At 49.0% G+C, this 13,957-nt stretch overlaps 1 long non-coding RNA gene across 1 annotated transcript; it reads right to left on the minus strand.

Annotated features, from left to right (window-relative positions):
* Positions 1 to 1,448: 1,448 nt before the first annotated feature.
* LOC308468779 lies at positions 1,449 to 3,424 on the minus strand. Its single transcript, XR_013981876.1, has 3 exons — positions 2,863 to 3,424; positions 2,521 to 2,832; positions 1,449 to 2,269 (listed from the first exon to the last, which is right to left on the minus strand). It is a non-coding gene; the product is annotated as an uncharacterized lncRNA (long non-coding RNA).
* Positions 3,425 to 13,957: the final 10,533 nt, after the last annotated feature.

Here is a 13,957-nt window from a genome sequence, read left to right on the forward strand (position 1 = left end):
TGGTGGCACTGCTGCCTCCACAAAGAGAAATATACAGACACAGCCAAGTTCTGGTGGCAATGACTGTGAGAGTCACTGGCTAAATTAGAGGCTGCTGATGTGGTGCCTGTGGGAACAGTGGTGGCCTTGAGGTCTTCTCCTGGTGCCTGTGAAACCTCTTAGCCCCTCTTAGTCGTGAGGTGGGAGGCTGGTTGCTTTCCCCCCTTGAAAAGTACATAGAGCTAAAGAAGGAAGTTGGAAGAGTGTCCCTCTTTCCCTTTTCCTCTTTCAGCCCTGTGGTGTTCAAGACCCAGGTTAAAAATGAGGTATGTGCACATGCAGTTTCCCTCTTTCTGTCTCTTGGGGGGAGGTATGCTGCTATGGGGGTGAATGAGTGACCAGAGGGGCAGTGCCCACAGCATTCACTCAAAAATCCACAGGTGCCTAGAGTCCTAAAAGGCTAGTGACCCCTGAGCCAGGCCATGCAGAGGATCCCCTGAGATTGCCCCTGAGATGATGGCAGAAATCAGTGTTTGAATGGTGCAGCAAACCATTTTAAAGTGATGCCTTTCTCTGGAAGTGAGAACATTTGAGATCCACAGATTCCCCCCCCCCCTTAGTTTCTTAACAGTAACACCAGGATTTTAAAACAAGTTTTTCTTTTACTACCCTGTGCACCAGCTTAACCTTTCTTTGCTCTCCTCTTCTATTTTACAATGCTTATGAACACACATTTCTGTGGCAGCCGTTCTTGCATTGCTCTCACACCATCCTGCCCTTGGCTCACAGCTGAGTCAGCACCATAGGCAAGAGGGAAAGCACATTTCTGTCACTCTGAAGCAGGCCATAGCTCACCTGGTCAGGCTGATTCACCAGAGCAACTGGCAGGAAGGCTGGGGAGTGGGCAGAGAGTGCTGGCAGCCAATGACAGAGAACATTTGTCTTGGAAACAATGGGAAAGTGCCAGGAGGGAAAAATCTGATGGTCAGCAAATTGCATGTTACTCAAAGCATAAGCTGAAAGGGGTAGTGTGGAAAAGGCTTCATTCTTTTTAAAAGAAAGAGGGAAAGTGTTGTTTTCTTTCACAGGTGTGGTAGAACCTGATTTGGCAATCAAAGTCAATTGGGTAATTAGCCACAAGAAGATGTCCTTTAAAAACCATCTGGTCCTAGCTACTACCACTATCCTTATTACAGACTGCCCTTCAACAAAAGTTCTCAAAGCAGGGAACTCAACAAAATGCAAAATAAAATCAGCAATAAAATCATAAAGCCACAATATTTTAAGAAGAAGAAGAAGAAGAAGAAGAAGAAGAAGAAGAAGAAGAAGAAGAAGAAGAATTGTCCATAATTCCTCCAACACAGAACAAACATCTTGTTAACCATGCCATAATATCAAAATACAAGAAAGAAGATTCCAACTAAACATTAGGAAGAACTTTCTGACTTTAAGAGCTGTTTGACAGTGGAGATGAAGATGGCGGGCTCTGTTTTTAAACAGGCTGAATGGCTATTTCTCAGGGATTTTTTAGCTGTGATTGCCACACTGCAGGGAGTTGGACTAGATGACTCTTTGGGTCCCTTCGAACTCTACAATTCCATGATTTAATGCCAAATGGAACATATGTGTTTTCAATAGGTTTCAAAAAAACATCAGTAATCCATCATTTGTAGCCATAACCAAAGAGGTCCATCTGAAAAAGAAATGCCACTTGTCTTCATACAACCAAGATGAGGACTGAAAGCTTGTGTGCCAATGCAGCAGTACTCTTAAAGGTAGACTGTGCATTCCTACACATGTAGGAATAATTGGGTGCACTCTTCCCGCCTTGGATCAAATCTATGTGTCCAGGTGTCATAAGAAAGCTTCAGAGATAGCGCAGTATAGTGCGCACCCCGGAAATGATCTCTTTCAGCTTCTGCCTTCTGGAAGAAGGTACAGGATTATAAAGACTAGGACTAGCCTCCTGAGAAACAGTTTCTATCCAAATGCGATTTTGGTTTTAAACGCAGTGTAAGGAGTCTCTATGGGAGTATATTGTATTTAATTATGGGGTATCAGAGTTTTTAGGGGGCTAACCAGGCTGGGATAGCTGGGATAGCAGGCTTGTTGGTTTTTGAATGTCTGGTGTAGATTTTTTCAATTTCGTTGTTCTGTATGGGACAATGACAATAAAGATTATCGTATTGTATCATATCTCAGTCCACTTTGTTCAACAGAATTTCCTCTTTACTGTGAGGTGAGGGTTGCAGCCTTAATTTTAATTGAGAAAATCAGGATTAAGGCTAATCTCTATTGTTATGTACTGAAGTTCTCACCCTGGGCTAGCAGGGGGATACTGTAGATAGTTATGCAAATGAAGGATCGAAAGTGACGTTCAGTGATTGGCTAGTTACAGAAAATGGTTACTGTTGCATTCTAGTGGAGCTCTATATAAGCAGGCTGACTGAGCTCCTCAGCTCAGTTCTGTTCCAGCTTACAAATAAAGAGCTGCTTTGGAAGAATCGCTGTGTCGTCTGATATGTTCACCCACAACTTAACATCTATGCTGTTCAATATAAAGCAGTGCTGGAAACCAGTGTGTGGAATGCTCATATTTAATTTCTCCTGCAGCATCTTCTACAGCCTCACACAGATTTTTTGCAGAGAATCACCCTTTCCTCAAAATAGTTTATATAGTATGGTATAGAGAAAGCCAGTGTAGCATTGTGATTAGGCTAGAACTGGGATTCAAATCCTCTACTCAGCCATGAAACTCACCAGATGACCTTGGATCGGTCACAGTTTTTCAGCATAACCTTCCTCACAGGGTTGTTGTGAGGATAAAATGGGCAGGAAGAGGACCCTGAGCTCCTTGAAGGAAAAGTGGAATAGAAATGTGACAAATAATCAATCAATAAACAAACAAACAAACAAATGGTTGTTGATTTTCCTCCCCAATCTTCATTTCTCTGTGTGTTCTGGGAGACCAGGGGAAGAAGAGCTGGTAGCAGCAGGAAGGAGAGATTCCCTGCCTGCCTCCACTCTGACACCCTACTGTTTCTGCCTCTGATTCTGGACTGCTCTCTGCCCCAGCCTCTTCCGGCTCACTAAACCCTGTTGCCTCTTCAGCTTCCAACACCTCCTCCCAGTCTGCTCCCTCTTCTGCCTCTGACCACTCATCGCCATCTCACCACCAATCTCTGGGCTCTGAGCCTTCTTCCTTTGAGGGTTCCCTTGGGGGTTCCCCAGCTGGTGCCCCCACCACTCCTCTGCACCCAGCCAGTCCATGACAGGTAGCCAGTGCAGCTGTTTTAACAATGGTATTCTCAACCAGAAGCTCCCATCAGCAATCTGGCTGCAGCATTCTGCACCAGTTTCTACTTCTGTGGAACTGAAAACCACTGATGGTATGGGGGGAGAAGACAATCCTGCTCCCCTTCGCAACCTGTCTTTAAATCTGTGAATAGAACCATTCTGCATTAGAGACAAGGATTCATATAGGATGCTTTGTTTTCTCTGTGTTAAAATTACATTTTCAAAGATTTCTTACCCACCCCTCATCACAAGGTCCCAGGGAGGGTTACAGTAACGTAATATACAATTATAAAAGCAGATAAAATCACTGCAAGTATAAAACACATAAAGCTGTTCCAAATGGAACAGAACAATATAAATAATTCATTCTATCAAAAAATGCGTGGTTCCTGTGGCCTTTAAAAAACATCCACAAAACTGAGAATCTCAAGTCAAATCAGTAGTACGGAGCGTTCCAATAAATTAAATTTCTTTTCATAAGGTGGAAATGTCAGAAGCAACTGCTAAATGGGAATAATACTTTGCACCTGTAGCACATGGGAACCTATTAAGGGGCAGCGAGAACACTGCAACGCTTTGAGACAGCTTAATTTATGAAGCTTGCAGAAATAATTAAAAGTAGTCCTACTTGCTCTGCAACCATCAGGGGATCTTTTCATTTAATGAATCAAGAGCATGGCACTGTTCTCGCAGACAGTGAATGGGGGATTTATTTATTGTGAGACACAGATCCTGGCTGAGAAACTGATATGTTGAAGTACCGCCCTGCAGTTTAAATCTCTCATCAGGCATCCTTAGAATCTGTACATTGTAGGGGCAGTGCACAGGGATGTCAGAGAATTCCAATGGAAACAGGCCTGGGTCTCAAATGCAGACCCTCCAAGTGTCCCTATTTTCCAGGGACAGGATTTCCTGGATTTCCAGGGACAGGATTTCCTGGATTTACAGAAGCCGTCACAGTTTCTGATTTGATCTAAGAATGTCCCACCTCTTTTCATCAGAGAAATGTTGGAGGGTATGGAGTTATGTGACCCCTGAGCCAAGGAGATAAGGAACTATACAACCTTTAGAAGACATCTGAAGGCAGCCCTGTACAGGGAAGTTTTTTAATGTTTAATGTTTTATCATCTTTTTATATATGCTGGAAGCCGCCCAGAGTGGCTGGGGCAACCCAGTTAGATGGGTGGGGTATAAATAATAAAATTATTTATTAAAAACTGGAGTTGGAAGAGACCATGAGAGTCATCTAGTCCAACCTCTGCAATGCAAGAATCTTTTGCCCAATGTGGGGCTCAAATTCATGCTGGAATGAAGTTAAGTGGTTTCTAGCTGTACAGGCAAAAAAGAATATGGAAAAATTGGTTTTTAATATGTAAAATGTAAAATTTAAAGTTATAAAATATCAAGATTAAAGATTAGGATTAAAAAGGAGGGAAAGGAATTGTTGGATTAACATATTTAATTAGAATACAAAAGAGGGAGGTAAGAGGAGGTCCAGGAAACAAGTAAATGTAAAAGAAGTGAGGAAGTGAGGAAAAGATGAAATTGTTTTTAATTGTTTTTTCTTTTTTTCTACTTTGTATTTTTTCTTTTCACTGTTAATTTTTTCTTTATTAATGTGATTTTTTTTCATTTGAAACTTTAATAAATATTATCTAAAAAAAAAAAAGAGTCTTATACATTGTTGTTGTTGTTGTTGTTGTTGTTGAATGAAGGTAAAGGGACCCCTGACCATTAGGTCCAGTCGTGGCCGACTCTGGGGTTGCGGCGCTCATCTCGCTTTATTGGCCGAGGAAGCCGGCGTACAGCTTCTGGGTCATGTGGCCAGCATGACTAAGCCGCTTCTGGCGAACCAGAGCAATGCATGTTGCGTGTTGAGTCCCACAATGCCACCCCCCACCAAAAAGTCACACATCACACATCAAATTTTTGTTTAAGGTTTTTGGCATAAATTTGGCCACAACTTTATTTAAAATACAAAAAATGTGAGTGGTTGCTTAGGCATTGGTTATGACTATCTGTCCTCGCCCCAGGGACAGAGCTGACTTCCGGATTCCAGCGGAAGCCAGCGTGGGAAACAAGTATTGGGAGAGAAAATGAAGCTGGGCATCAGTCTCTCACTTCTCACCCTCATGTTCCGGTGGGGCTTGCACGGCCCGAGTCCGATACCAGGGACAAGGACGAAAGAATGGCAAGCCCCTGGATTCCTTTAACGGAATTCCCTTTTCCGCACCACCATTGGAGGGGTAGGCACTTACCCCTCCACCAACCAATTTTAACCAATGCCTAACCGCCAACCTTACAAGTTGTGACGATTTGCTACGCAGTAGGCAAAAACCAAATGGCACCAGCCAATCAGCCAATTGGCAAAATTCCTACCAGGCCCCCGCTCCAAGGCGGACGACCCCATGACAGGCATAGCAAGGTCAAGCGATCCAAAAAAACCCTCCTTAAAGGGAGGGTGGGCGGGTGATCCAGTGTAAAAAGGCCAAGAGGACGCCCAGCGTTGGGTGTCCTGTATTTAAAGCCTCTGACCCCACCTCCAAATTGGCAACATTCAAAACTCCCCAGTAACCCAATTAACCTCTTAAAGGCCTGGGTTAACCAAATCTGCCCATTAACATCAGGGTGGCTTGTTTACCCCAACCGCAACACATGCTCTCATTTAGGGAGAACACGTTTTGCGTGTTGAGTCCCACAATGCCACCCCCCACCAAAAAGTCACACATCACACATCAAATTTTTGTTTAAGGTTTTTGGCATAAATTTGGCCACAACTTTATTTAAAATACAAAAAATGTGAGTGGTTGCTTAGGCATTGGTTATGACTATCTGTCCTCGCCCCAGGGACAGAGCTGACTTCCGGATTCCAGCGGAAGCCAGCGTGGGAAACAAGTATTGGGAGAGAAAATGAAGCTGGGCATCAGTCTCTCACTTCTCACCCTCATGTTCCGGTGGGGCTTGCACGGCCCGAGTCCGATACCAGGGACAAGGACGAAAGAATGGCAAGCCCCTGGATTCCTTTAACGGAATTCCCTTTTCCGCACCACCATTGGAGGGGTAGGCACTTACCCCTCCACCAACCAATTTTAACCAATGCCTAACCGCCAAGGAGCCCTAAGCTCACCGCCAAACCACTCACAGACCCAGCCAAGCCCTCAGCTTAGCCACCACCGCACCCAGCCAAGCCTCATTCCCTAAGGCCGAAAGGTGCACGCCATCATCTCTGAAAAAGGATTCAGACTGAAAAATGATCTCGGGATGGGAAATCACATCGCCACCCAACTCAAAAACCTTTTTTGACACCGCAGAATTGATACGTTTTCTGGCCCTTTCGGTGGCAGCTGGGCAACGACTACCTCTCCAAACACGTCGTTGCAAAAGCTGTGACCAAAAAATCTTTGCTGTCGGCAACATTGCCCGCAGCACCTCCAGGTCGCCCAAAATTGCCGCACGTAACGAAAAACAGTCCATGGAAACCAGGTCGTTCTCACCCAGCTGTACCACAATAGCTGCGGGCGGCCCTTCCAAAAACATCTGCCTCCGAATCAATGGCAGGAACTCTGACCAGCGCATTCCCCATCTGGACAGCCAAGACAAGTGGACATGTGGAGGAAGGCCGAGACCTGGTCCCAATCCGGACTGCCGGGCTCCGATGCCAGCCCAATGCACGATGCTGTGCCCCACCATCCAGATGCGGACAGCCGCTAAACCTGAGGTAAACAAGCAAAACAAAACAAAACAAAACAAAGATGTAAGCATACCATAATGTTAACGAACATAACCCCTGAACGCGTTTGATTTCCAACGACCCAAATCCTTTATTCTGTCAGCCGACAGGCCCCAATGCGCTGCAGTCGTGGCCGCCCCGATCCTAAAGGAATGGGGGGCAAAACCATAAGCCGAATCGCCACAAGCCATGATCGCCTTCCGCATCACCATTGCGAACTGGTGTCTTGACAGGGGTAGCCCATTTTCATGCCTCAGCATCGGACCATCCCCTGGGGAGCGAACAGCCAGGTACCTTCTAACATCTTTTACGGGGCAGGGGCCAGCCTCCCCCGTAGCAGGGAGACGAATAAGGGCTCCCCTACCCCTCTGATCCGTTTTTGAGTTCCTAATCGTGAGTCTCAGCTCCGCCGGGGATAACTGTACGTCCTGGAGCAATAGGCCCCTAGAACGACCGTCCCTGTGAACTTCCAACACCAGCTCGCCCACCCGTAAGGCTCCAAAGAAGGCAATAGAAAAGGCTGCCGAAAAAAGGCGAGCCTCATACCCGGACCAGCAGACACTCCGCAACTTTTTGCGCATCCTGCCAAGCAAGTCGAATGAGATTGGGCGCCGGGATGCAGGTCGGGAAGGACAAAGCCTACTCCAACCTTCAAGGGCCCTACGCACGACAAACTTCGCGCAAGGATCTTTGTCAAAATATGATTTAGAGAAAAACGCTATTGCAGCTGCTTGAATCCTAATTGTTTTGGCTGCACGACCCAACTGAAACAGGTGCGCCAAATATCTTAGCACCTGAGAAGTGGAGGGTGGGGCCCTCCCTTCCACATTGGCTGACTGATGGGTAAAGGCCAAAAAATCAGTCCAAGCTTTAGTGTATGACCGGAGGGTAGAAGGGGAAATAGATGCTGCTACTCCCTGGAAAACTAATTGCTGCCAAGGTTCCAGAGATGATCCGGGAAATATTCCGGACGTTCCCGAGCCTCTGGAACCAGAAGTCTGAACCGCTCCATCTGAAAACGGGACAGAGCATCAGCAATTTCGTTAGACACCCCAGGAATGAAACGTGCAGAAAACACTATATTATAACGTAAACAGTGTAAAACAAAGGCCCGCAAAAGGGCCGACACCCTGGGGGAGCGTGAAGACAGCTTGGCCAGCACGTTCACCACCGCCTGGTTATCGGTCCAGAAGCAAACACGACGGTCCCTGAACTCATCGACCCACAAATGCACTGCCACTGCAATGGGAAAAAACTCAAGAAAAGTTAGGTCCCGCGTAATGGCTTCCCCCTGCCAGGCGGGCGGCCAACGCATGGCGCACCATCTGCCTTTCCAATAGAGACCAAAGCCCAGGGAACCTGCAGCATCTGATTGCACTTGAAAATCATTATGTAAGTTCAACGTGCCTTGCCACAGGGATACCCCATTGAATTCCTCCAGGAATTCAAGCCAAATGCAAAGATCCGCCTTCACCTCACTAGAGAGGCGAACCCGATGATGTGGGGCCTTCAACCCCACGGTAAGTCGAGCCAGGCATGAACAAAAGGGGCGCCCGGGCGCCACCACCCTGCAAGCAAAATTCAGGTGCCCTAATAGCGACTGGAGTTGCCTTAGGGACACCTTCTTCAAAGGGAGCAATTCCTCTATAACTCTCTTCAAAGCAACCAGCTTATCCCTTGGCAAGCTGGAAGTTTGAGAAACCGTATCTAAAAGGATACCTAAATAAGTAAGCTGGGTCGAAGGACCCTCCGTCTTTTCCGCTGCGAGCGGAACGCCCAATTCTTGCGTAAGGTCAGCGAAGGCATGCAGCAACACCGCGCAATTGCCGGTATTATGAGCCGAGGCCAATAAAAAATCATCCAAATAATGAGTGACTCCGCCCAGTCCAGTTTTTTGTTTGAGGGCCCACTCCAAAAACGTGCTGAAAGATTCAAAAGCGGCACACGCTATTGAACAGCCCATAGGCATGGCTTTGTCAAAGTAATACTTGCCCTCAAACTGGAAACCTAGCAGCCAAAAATCCTCCGGATGAATCGGCAGTAAACGAAATGCCGATTCAATATCGCATTTCGCCAATAAGGCGGCAAGGCCGAACTTCCGAATCATCTTGATCGCATGATCAAGAGAGGCGTACTTCACAGAGCAAAGCTCCGGAGGAATAACATCATTGACTGAGGTGCCCCTAGGATGTGATAAATTATGAATTAAACGAAACTCGCCTGGGGCTTTCTTTGGCACGATACCCAATGGGGATACATGCAAATTACGAAATGGAGGAGCACTGAAAGGACCAGCCATACGATGCATAGCCACCTCCTTTGCAATCTTCTTCCGAGCGATTTCAGGCAGCTCGCGAACTGATTTTTGATTAGAAAGATTCCGTGCCACGGGAGGCATGGCTACCGGAATCCGAAAACCAACAGAAAAACCATTAACTAGATAACGTGCAGCAACCCTATTGGGGTAAGACTGCAACCAAACTTGGAGGGTCGACAAGCGTACAGGGGTATGAGCCAAGGAGGTCAATACACTATTTTCCTGTTCCTGAGGTAGAAGGAAGGGGGGCTGACTTGGGGGGTTGCTGAGAACCCCCTCTTCCCCCACGAAAGGGCCGTCTACCACCAAAACAAGAGGAGGCAGGATGCGATCCATTGCATTTCTCACACGAGTGAGCAAATCTGCACGCTGGACGCTGGCAGGAGCCCTTATTAAAATCCCAGCATAACAGACGACGGCCCGGTCTAAAAGCAGAAATCCTCGACTTCTGCTGCTCTGGCACCTTTTTATCAATGAGTGGGGCTACATAGGTGGTCCACACATCGAGATCCTTGCGATCCCAGCGGGCCGAAGGGATCCTGGCAGCGCGGCGCCTAAAATTCTCATCATATTTGATCGCAGCTTTTTCACCAGCTTTGGTGAATGCAGAGCGAACAATGGATAGATAAACTATCAAATGAAGAGATCTCCGTGGGTAAGCCGCCGTAACCACGCCAGCGAAGACCTGGAAACAATCGAGCCAATGTTCGAATGTCCTGTCCGCAGTAAAGGCCCCAGAGCGTTTTTTAGCAGAATAACTTCCCTTCTCCTGCTCCTCCGAAGGTGGGAGCAATTTAAACATGTCTATGTAGCGGCCATTCAAAATTCTGGACCGCAGCTTTGCCGACAAATGTGAGCCTGGTATGATATCCCTGGCAGAATTGGTTGAGACTTTAACGTCGGGAACCAACACACCATCCCTACACTCCTGGATGGCCCCATATTTTGCCCGATGTGTGTTGGCCCTTCGTTCCCAAGCCCACCGTGGAAGCCCCGAAGCCGATTCGCCAAAACCCCAGTAAAGTTCCATGGAATTACCCTCATCATCGGAACTAGAAGATGATGTACCTGAATAAGAGGTAGAAGTGTCGTCCTTCCTCCGTTTGGCACGCTTCCGGGATGCTTTCCTGTGGCGACGCTTCCCTCCTGAGGACTTCCTGGCCGGGACAGGAAGACTGTCTTCAATAGAAGACTCGGAATCAGGATTCAGCAGGGATGGAGCTGACACAGACTGCGGAGAGACAACATGTGAGAGGCCAGAACCCGATGCCACCTCAGCGGGAGGCTGAGCAGACGTACGCCGGCGAGCAGGAGCTGCGGAGGGGCCCCTTTTTCCTGAGGCCCTCCTGGTGGAACCGCCAGACCTGCGTGACCGGCCCCGGACAGCAGGTAAGTCAGGGGACTGGGCTAACTGGGGGTCCACAATCAAACCGCCCGATGATGACCCTTCTCTCCCATCTTCACTAGATGACGGTGAAACCGGAGACGACGCCATTGCTGAAGGAGGCAGCCTTCCAGATGCAGACGGCTGGGTGGAGCAATGTTGAAGGAAACCGTCCATTTCGGCCGCAAAACGAGATAGGGCTGCTGGGTCACCGGCCATACTCGCTACCAAGGATTGAACCCGCCCCACCGGTTGGCCTGCAGTGGGTGAGCGGAACACCTGGGATGGGCCTCTAATAGGCCGTTTTGAGGCGGTGGCTGGACCCGAGCGAGCGGCGGCTTTCTTTGGAGCCATACCTGCTAGTTGGGAATAAAATTAATATCAATAAACTCCACCAAAGCAACACAAGCAATAAATGTCTATCAAGCTTCAGAATAAGTAAACAACTGCTGGCCAATCACCATCCACGCCGAAGTAGCTCTGCTGCCTATCAGCACCTTTCTTAAATTAAAGAAATTAAAATTAAAATAATAAATTAAAATTAAATAAAATTAAATCAACAAATTAAAATAAATTAGAATAAATTAATAAATCAACAAACTTGTCTATGTCACGATTAATTGAGAGAAATAAAATGTCACCTTAATTCAAAACCAACAATGAAATACGCAAGCACGTATCTAACTTATCTATCTATCTATCTATCTATCTATCTATTTCTGTCTAAATTGTCTGCTTTTAAAACCCTATGGCGAGCGACCCTGCACCTCCTCAAGCCAGCCAGCAGAGGGCTCAATGGCTGGGTCAACCAAGCAAGGAAGGGGAGGGGGGAGGAGGCGCAATACTGCACCTAGCCACTGGGGGAGCTCATGTAGCCCAGGTGCAATGGCAGCAAACGGCCACAAGAGGGCCAGCTAACAGTAAAATATCGTAGGCAGGCACTCTCCCAGCCCCCTGCGTGCAAGGAAAAATGGAGGGCCTCGCAACTGCGCCGCAAGCCACCCTGACGGGAAGGCACGGGCCGCGCCGGAGGACCTGGGGAGGGCCGCGCAGACCGCCACGCGCCGCCCGAAAGGCGCGCGGCGACAAGGCTCCCCCAAAAAGGCTCACTAGAGCCAATCAAAAGGAAGGCGCCCGACGCGCCCCCGCCAAAAGGCGAACGACGCCAACACGGCCGGGAAGAAGAAAGGAACCGCTGCAACGGCCCCCAAACGACGCCGAGGCCCAACGGCTGAGCCCACAGCCACAGGGAGCTCCAGGTAAGCGACCCCCGCTGCGTGTGAGAAGGCCCGGCAACGCTCTGCGGCTGCGGAGCCGCGAATTTGCCCAAAAAAATGGGGCGCTCCCGCGGCCTGGACAGGAGGGGCTGCGAACCTCCCCTACCGCAGGCTACCGCCGGGGCCCCAATCCGGATGGGGCCGGCCCCGTGGGCCGGTGAGGCGAGGCCTCCCGGGGCTGGGGGGGGGATCCCCACCCTCAGCCGATCTCTTTCTGCCCCAAGGAAATAAATAAAGTGGTAAATATAGGTGGTATATTCAAGGAAGAAAGGGAGAGGTACAGGGGGGGAAGAAGGAATACGGGGGTAAAGGACGGAGGGCAAGGAGGAGAGGGGCCTAAGGGAGCAGAAAGTAGGATCTGTAAATTAGCAAGGCCTAATATACAACCGTCTCCAGACGCAGGCTGCTCCTGATCCAGTGTAAAAAGGCCAAGAGGACGCCCAGCATTGGGTGTCCTGTATTTAAAGCCTCTGACCCCACCTCCAAATTGGCAACATTCAAAACTCCCCAGTAACCCAATTAACCTCTTAAAGGCCTGGGTTAACCAAATCTGCCCATTAACATCAGGGTGGCTTGTTTACCCCAACCGCAACACATGCTCTCATTTAGGGAGAACACGTTTGTCAGGGGTTCAGGGACAGAGGCACAGGGTAGGCAGGAGATGGAGAGCGATGGGGATGAATCCCAGGACAGCGAGGAAGAGGATGACAATGACTCTAGAGATTCCATGAGTCTTTCCAGCGAATCAGAGGATTCCCAGAAGGGGGCGCCGGTGGTCAAGGCCAGGGGAGCCCCAGGGGGGACGTGTCAGGAGCAGGGGGCCAGCGGGGGATCCCAAAGTGGCAGCTGGGCGTCAGGACCAGCCTCCCCGCCAGAGTGTAGCGAAGGGGGTGGAGGTTCCAGTGTATCAGGGGAGGCGGCTCCGGCAGTAGAGAAAGGAGGGAGGTCGGAGCAAGCCACCCTCCTGGAAGGGGAGGGGAGTAGTGAAGGGAGTAGCGTAGCTGTCAAAAGGAAAGTTAGAGGTTGGGGGCGCGCGCCAAGTTCAAATGTAGAGGCGCGCGGAAGTACAGGGAGCCCGGAGGAGGGGCCAGGTCCCAAAGCCCGCAGGAGGGGGCAAGAGCAGTCTGATTCCGCGTCGGAGGAATCCAGGAGGGGCGAAACCCCAGCGGGCAGAAAGACCCTGCGGAAAAGGAAAGAGAGAAAGAGGTGGAGCAGCGCAAGCCTCTTAAACTGGTGCAGGGGAGGGACGGATTCAGAAGGGACTTCAGCGGTCTAAGCCTAGCAGACGTAGGGCTGCGCGCCTAGGATCTTAAGCAAACAATGAACTGCAATAAACACCTTTGTATATAAGAGAAGAAAGGCTTTGGTCTTTTGTGAGCTGAGACTTGAGGCAGCCCTGACAGTAAGTCCCTTCTCAAAAACTGCAAAAAAAATTTTTTTGCAAAGCTCACGAAGTTTGGCAGACATGACTACTGAGGAGCAGATAACGACCCTGCAAAACGCAGTCGCTGAACTCTCCGTTGCAGTACGGGTCTCTCAGAAGACAGTTGCCGAAGCAGAAGCGCGATGCCAGGATCTGCAAGCCAGGTGGGATCAGGCGTGCAAACAGGGGTTCCCGGGGTCCAGATCAGAGGGAATCGGTCTCGGACGGAGGGGGGGCACTTTAGTAGCCCACTTCGATGGGAACCTGAAGCATTATCCCAATTTCAGAGCAGACGTCCTATACGCGCTGCATTTGCTTCGAAAAGACTTCAAAGATGAGGAGGAGAAAGTAGGCTTTATTGTGTCCCATTTGCATGGGGAAGCTAGAACATGGTTACGCAATTTGTGGCGTGAAGATGGTCTTGCCCGCAGGGACTCTGACGAATTTATCAAAGCCATGGACGCTTGCTTCCAATCTACCGTTGACGTTGATGTGGCGCGCCAGGAGATGCATGGATTGCGGCAGGGCAAGGCTACAGTGCGTCAGTACC

Source organism: Podarcis pityusensis (genome assembly GCF_964106645.2).
Source record: "Podarcis pityusensis genome assembly, chromosome: Z".
NCBI lineage: Eukaryota > Metazoa > Chordata > Lepidosauria > Squamata > Lacertidae > Podarcis > Podarcis pityusensis.